At 41.0% G+C, this 7,182-nt stretch overlaps 1 pseudogene; it reads right to left on the bottom strand.

The window, feature by feature from the left end:
* Positions 1-376: 376 nt before the first annotated feature.
* LOC148022265 (amino acid transporter AVT3C-like) lies at positions 377-6,497 on the bottom strand (annotated as a pseudogene).
* Positions 6,498-7,182: the final 685 nt, after the last annotated feature.

Raw genomic sequence — 7,182 nt, 5'->3', positions numbered from 1 at the left:
ACGATATGGAGGAAACTGCTGATACGGCGCGATATGGAGGAAACGAGCACACCGTTTGGACGCCCTCGCTCCGTATCGGCACACCTCTTTATGGTATGTATGCCACGTGTCAAGTAATGACCGGTCCACTTGTTCACCACGTGGTCATCCGCCACGTGTTGCCCAACGGCTACTGCCACGTGTATGAGAGTAACGGATACTGCCAAGTGGCATAATCCGCGCCTACATAAGGGTGTGTTTCTTATCTGTACGGTTTTTTTTTGTTTCCGACCTCTGTTTGTATTGCTGATACGGTGCGAGAGCGACTGTTGGTTTTCTTCGCTTTCCTCTCTTCGCTTCGTTTTGGAGGTTCTACACAGTCTTCTTTCAGCACTCCTCAAGCTCGTGTGACCACCTTTGTTGTGGCTCTAGCGCTTCTTACTGGGAACACCGATACAGCGCGAGGGGGCCTATCCGTCTGAATCGTTTCTCTCTTATCGCGCCGTATCATCAGAAGTTGTAAACATATCTGAATCCATAGAATTCCTAGGGTCCAAGGTTTCTTCTCCAGGAACTGGTAAAAGAAGAAGGCTTTCAAAACGCTCAAGTGCATCAACATCTGATCAGCCTGTGCATTCTTTTTCCTCTCCATCCTCTGCCACCAGTGTGAGAAAGCCAAGTACATCTCCAGGGAAGCGAACGTCGGTAATGAGAGGTCAAGGAGTATCAGAGCTCATTGATATCACTCCATCAGAGAGGCTACTTGATTTTATGCTTTAGAATGGAATGGATCTCTCATTCTATGGAGTTGTGAAAAATATTTTTAATCCTGATTGGGAACTTGACAAAGTTCTGAAATTTTGTGAAAAATATATTGAGGAGGCTTTTTTGGAGTTTGAAACTCTTGCAGGTCCTTCTGTTGAAGTTGGCACAATTGAATATGTCCATGTTCCCATTGGGTCAACAGGAAATGAAAAGGCAGTATTTTCTAGAAAGTGCAGGGCCCACTCTCTGAGAGGTTTCATTCAACAGACATATTTTGCTGCACTCATTCCAAAAACTGAAAGATGATGAGAAAATCTGATGCTTTTATTGTTAAAGAATTTCCAATTTTGGAAGTGAGGAGTCTGAATATGTTAAAGAATTGACTAACACCAATGAGACAGCATCATCAATTAATTTATGGAATCCGTTTAAATTGGAGTACGATGAAAATCAAGTGGTAAGATAATTTTGAATTTGCTTTTATACATTGGTAGGTTTACATTTCATGCTCATTCAGTATGGGTTTTATTTGCAGTTGGAGATTCCTGATACAGATAACTTCTTGGGGCGTGGCAAAGGATCGAGAGCTGCTAGTAACACCACCAAAGACATTGCACTCGGCCACTACTTGGCTAGGATTGACCCTGAATCCTTTTTTGTACTTCATAGTAGTTTCTCAGAGGATGCAGCATGGCCGATACTTTGTATTAAAGCTCTTACAAGGCTTCTAGGTTTCTCAGGATTACAATATAATGCCAACAAAGTAATGTTTTTGGAAAAGACTGCAGCAATTAGGATTTTTGGCTACGGTCCAGGTTACTCTGCTTCTAGAGCAGGATACTTTTTGGCGTTTTCATCCTACGCCTTAGCTGCAGACAGAACTGATGTAAAATCTATAGCTGGCTACAAGAGAAAAAAATTTCTACGTTATAGAGGAAAGATTCCTGAGGAGGAAGAGAATGTGAGAGTTTTGGAAAACTAGCTTTGTATATATTCTTTCTTATATATAAAAGTGTGATTGCTCATGTGTCATTGCCGTCTTTTATTTGCATTCTTTGAAGTTGTCGTCGAAAAAACCAGTTGAATAGCTCCTCCAAAGCATTGCTTTTTGTAACTCCTCCCCCATGCCTTGTGCTTCGAAAATAACTTGTGCGTGCTTGATAGTGGGATTTTTCCATGCCTTGGTTGCTATAAGTTGCTAAGGGGCCATGCTCCTCCACAAAGAAAGGTCCATGAATATGAAGAATATGCTGCAATACAAAGTAACACAAATTTTATACCAATTGAAAAACCTATCAAAATAAGCCGATATTAAATAATTATTACTTTACCAGATAAAAAGTGATATCTTTTTCTCCCCATGCCTCTTTAATCGCCTGAACAAGCTTTGTGATTGATCTTTTGAACTCTTCCGCATATGTATATATTGTCTTATGTTGCTTGAGGAGTTTCAGAAAAACATCAAGGTGTATCTAAAATTTTTGTTTGTGTAGTTTCTAGTGCTTTTTTCATTTCGTGCACTTGAGCTATATATGTGTAAGATGCAGAGTATAACCTCATACAGTAGCCAAGCATTCCATTGTAACCTTCTCCAGCATATCTTATATAGTCATGGACATTCAAAAAAGGAGGTGGTTTACCTGTAGAAGGATCCCTGGGATAGATATTTCCATCCACCCACAAATCTATATGCTTCATTCCTTGTGTTCACAACCTGTTGGCTTCAATCTCATCTATCAATACTCGATGATGTATACTTCTCCAAGATGTGTAAGTCAGATCTAGCTAAATAGATAGCTTGTATTTATGTGTGCTTGCGCCTGTGTTATTTGAAGTAGTATTGCTAGACATTCTAGCAAATGAACCGAGCAAGAATTTCACAGTGATAGAAAGCAAGTGCAGCAAAAGGAATGGTAAAAGAGAATAGTGTATAGAAAGAAAACGCGGGAGCAAACAAATGCGAAGTTCGTACAAAAATCTCGAAAATACAAAATCTCTCGAGTTCCAAGACAATAAACGGCCGAAAAGGTGACCCCTGACCTGGATTAAAAGATGAGGGCAATTAATGGCCGACCTCTTCAATGAACCAAATATTCTCTCATTAATCACATCTGGACAACCAAATTTAGAGGTTTTATTCTTCCTAAACCTCAACTAATTAGCAACTTAATCACTTTCTTACAAGTGCCATTTTTGAAGCGTTTTTGGCCCTAATGTACCTCAACAATGCGAGCAGGTATATATGCAAAGACTAATTTTTTAATATGTATACATGTGATACATATGCACAATATAATAAGTATTTAAGTTTCTTGCTTTTGTTTTTCAAATACAGGTTGTGTATCATCCAATGATAAACAATAACCAATGGTGGTATATCATCCCTATATCTAATCATTCAAAACCAATATATGGTAATATTACCGACATGGAGATAGTAGATGACAATCCAACAATTAATGATGATGTGCATGATGACACGATAATGGATGATATGCGTGATATAGTACAAGATGAATCTCGCGAGGATGTTCAAGGAAACATAGAAGAAGACAATAATGTGATTGTCGATGATATTAATGAAGTTATTGAGCAATATAGCAACACATCTGATAGTGGGATAGACTTATTTGTTTCGTTACCTCTTGGTAACATAGACCTAGAAGTAGATAGTTTAGCAAGGGCTGATCTCATTGAAGATGAGATTGATCATTCACTCTAATATACTTAATTTGCTTAATGACTCAATGTGTATTCTTAATTCTATGGTTTTGATCATGCGCACACGTGGATACTCAAGAATCAATAGTCAAGTTTAAAGCTAAATTGAATTTTCCATAATAAAAATGAAGTATTTTTTATCATCTTCAAGTAGAGAAATTACGAGATATATATTGCAATGCTTGCTACTAATTGTAAGGTTTCTGTCGCTTGCCGCTAATTACTTATATCAGGCTTGTCAAAACTGGAGGAACTGCCATTCATTAGAAAGCAATGAAAAAGTAATGATTAACTTTATTTTTTTTAATTCAATGATTCAATGTGTATTCTTAATTCTATGGTTTTTATCATGCGCATGCGTGCATGCTCAAGAATCAATTTCAGGTGGTTAAATAATTATTAACTTTGGTTTTTTAATTATATTAATTCCAATCTTAGGTGGTTAAAATAATTGCGCGTCTGCTGACACGCCTATATTGGCATCTATTTGTGCGGATATATAGACACAAAATTCGTGTCTATTTACACGCACATATAGACGCAATGATAGACGCGCCCGACTTTGTGCGTCTAACATGCGCATTTATGCCTCGTTTCTATTGTAGTGATAGGCCTACCATTATATTAATATTCAAAATATAAAATTACAAAGTTGAACTTATAAAAGCCTATTCATAGCATCAAACATCAACGGAGAAGGAGCTACATCACTCCTAAATTACAACAGCCTACTCAGAGGTATCAAAAGAGCTTTATCACTCCTAAATATACAAGATGTAAAATAAGGATAAGTGACATCACTGCAAAAGATAAAATCTCCAAGACATTCCTTAGATAAAATCTCCAAGAAATTCCTTCAACTGAACATCTCCAAGAAATTCCTTCTATAAGCGACATCACTGCAAAAGATAAAATCTCCAAGAAATTTCTTCAACTGAACTTGGGATGTAAGCAGTATATCTGTCACATCAAAAATTAAAGAAAAATATTACAGTGACATTAGAACAACACAAGGTCTATAGAGACGGTTCACGACGCCGCTCTATAGACAACATAACACATGTGGGGCCCCATGAATAGAATATAAATAAAACAATTTGTCATCAGCTGGAATATAGATACTCATTAGCTGGAATAACGAACGAGGACGATCATCATGAAGCATGGCAATATCAACATCCAAAAGTAATGTTGACGTTAAAATGTAGAGAGAGAGAGAGAGAGAGAGAGAGAGAGAGAGAAAGCTTATCGAGAGGAAGCTTATCTGCTAAGTGGCTCTCGTAAGCTACCAGGTTTCTAATCAACCTCTCTGTATTATCTCCCACTCATATTTTGAGCGAAAACCATGGATTCAGTTCAAAACTAGATGGAATGCATCAATGCTACCCTGAAAAACTTCACAACTACTGTCCTCCAATTGGACCCAAGGTTCAAAGTGATGATGTCCAATGTGCCTTCCCCGAACGCCATGTACCTTCCCCGAACGCCATGTACCTTAGAAGCCCAAACAGCGTGTACAACACGGCAATGCATAGCAAGGCGAGCCCCAGTTATCTTGTGCTTGTAATCTGGATAGTTGCAATGTCTCTTGCTCTGCGTGTGATCCCACCACTCCCATGGAGCTGTGAAAACTAAATGCCACAATGTTGCAATATGCTCCTTTCGTTCATGATTTAAACAACCGTAGTTGGCCTTATGGTGCCTCATATGATGGCTATCATAATCATGATGATGATGGTTATCATTTCCATGTGTTATAGATGAAGGTATAGCCCTTCTTGTATCGGTATCACTAGATATGGAGGCTACCTTCCTTGCATCCACTTCCTGGAGCCACTTTGTTACCCACTCTAGGCACATCCTTGGACTCAGCCATAGCCCATAGCCCTCTATCTTATGCTTGAAATCAGGTGACCTGGAGCACCATTTGCGGTGTCGCAAGTCCAGCCACTGTGAAGGGTCTTTGAAATACTGCTCCCATCGCTCGTATCTGCTCGTCTGCAGGCCAGGAATTATGGGCCCTAGAAGCCCGAACAGCGTGTACAGCATGGCAATGCATAGCAAGGCGAGCCCAAGCACGCTCCCAAACTCTTTCTATCTTTCATAGCAGATTCCAATGGCAAAACCAGGCCAAAACCCTCAAAGGTATAGACAGCAACCCCCACAACGAAGGGAATTGTATTCAAACCCTGATATGCTACCGGTGAAGCAACACCCTCAACTACGATGGTACTTACATTCTGCTGCATCATGACGACCATGGAAAAGCCGCTGATGACATCGGCTGCTCCTTGATGACTGAGACAAGCTGACGAGGATGGCCAAAACAAGCTGACGAGGGGAGCGACGAGGTTGGGATGCAGAGGCATCATCCTGATTACTGAAGACAGAGGCCAGATTCTCTCCGATGAAGATGAGGTACGCGATGCAGAAGGCACCCTGGCTGAGGACGATCGTGAGGTGAACTGAGGTGCGGCCCCATCGGCCGCACGCGATGAAGTCGAGGTCAGAGAAAGTGCTGATGGGGTGGTCTACATGATCATTCACTCGCGAATTAGAGACAGGCGCCGCTGCAAAGGCAGCGAATCAGCCCCATGTCTCAATACACAGGTACGCGATGCAGAAGGCACCCTGGCTGAGGACGATCGTGAGGTCGACTGAGGCGCGGCCCCATCGGCCGCACGCGACGAAACCGAGGTTAGAGAAAGTGCTGATGGGGTGGTCTACATCTTTCTCAAGCCTGGCTCTGGACCAGAGGAGGAGCATCATGCAGAAGTGGTAGGCAAAGGCGACCGCCACCATGACGATGCAGGACAAGAGCCATCTGGTGTGCTTGAAATTGTAGGGGAGACATCCTCGTAGGGGAGGCCGAGGACGCCTGCCCCCACGATGGATATCATGATGTTGCCGAAGGACTTGCCCACATGAGATGACAACTGATGATGGTGATGGTAATGATGAGGGTGACCTTCTGGCATAACCCTTGTCTGCAGCAGAGGTGATGGGTCTGGCGATGAGCCTTTGATCGCCATGTCTATCTATCTCTCCCCTGTTCCAGTAGAAAGGGATAAAAAACCAGAGAAATCCTCTGCTCGCAGAATGACAGACATACACCTCGGTCATTCACAGAAAAGTTCATTAACAAGCTTTTTTTAGAAAATTTAATAAAAGCTCTGACACCATGTTAGAAACTGAGGAAGACGAAAGGAAGAGAGGAGAGAAGAGAGATTTGAGACACCGAAAGTGGAACCCCAGAAGTATGTCTACTGAGCACACATGATAGGAATATATAGAGGGGACCTGGGGCGCTATATATAGACAGACTATATATTGCTAACAAACTATATATAGCTAACAAAACACATCCAAGGTGTATCTTTAACAAAACCTCTTTCTCTCTCTCTCTACTACTACTACTAGTACTCACCTTCTCAAAGTGTCGAAAACACTCAAGATGCACCTTTAACAAAACCTCTCTCTCTTCTCTCTCTCTCTCTCTCCTACTACTACTACTACTACCACCACCACCACCACCACCACTATTACTACTACTACTACTCGCCTTCCCGAAGCATCGAACACACCAAGGTGCACTTTTAACAAAACATCTCTCTCTCTCTCTCTCTCTCTCTCTCTCCTACTACTACTACAAAAAAACAAAAAACAAAAAACAAGAAAAGAATAAATTAAAGAACTACTACCACAAAAAAAAAAAAA

The sequence above is a fragment of the Lygodium microphyllum genome, chromosome 17, assembly GCF_053477565.2.
Source record: "Lygodium microphyllum isolate KBCC chromosome 17, Lygodium_microphyllum_v1.1.10, whole genome shotgun sequence".
Lineage (NCBI taxonomy): Eukaryota > Viridiplantae > Streptophyta > Polypodiopsida > Schizaeales > Lygodiaceae > Lygodium > Lygodium microphyllum.
This window is presented reverse-complemented; position numbering and strand designations above follow the sequence as displayed.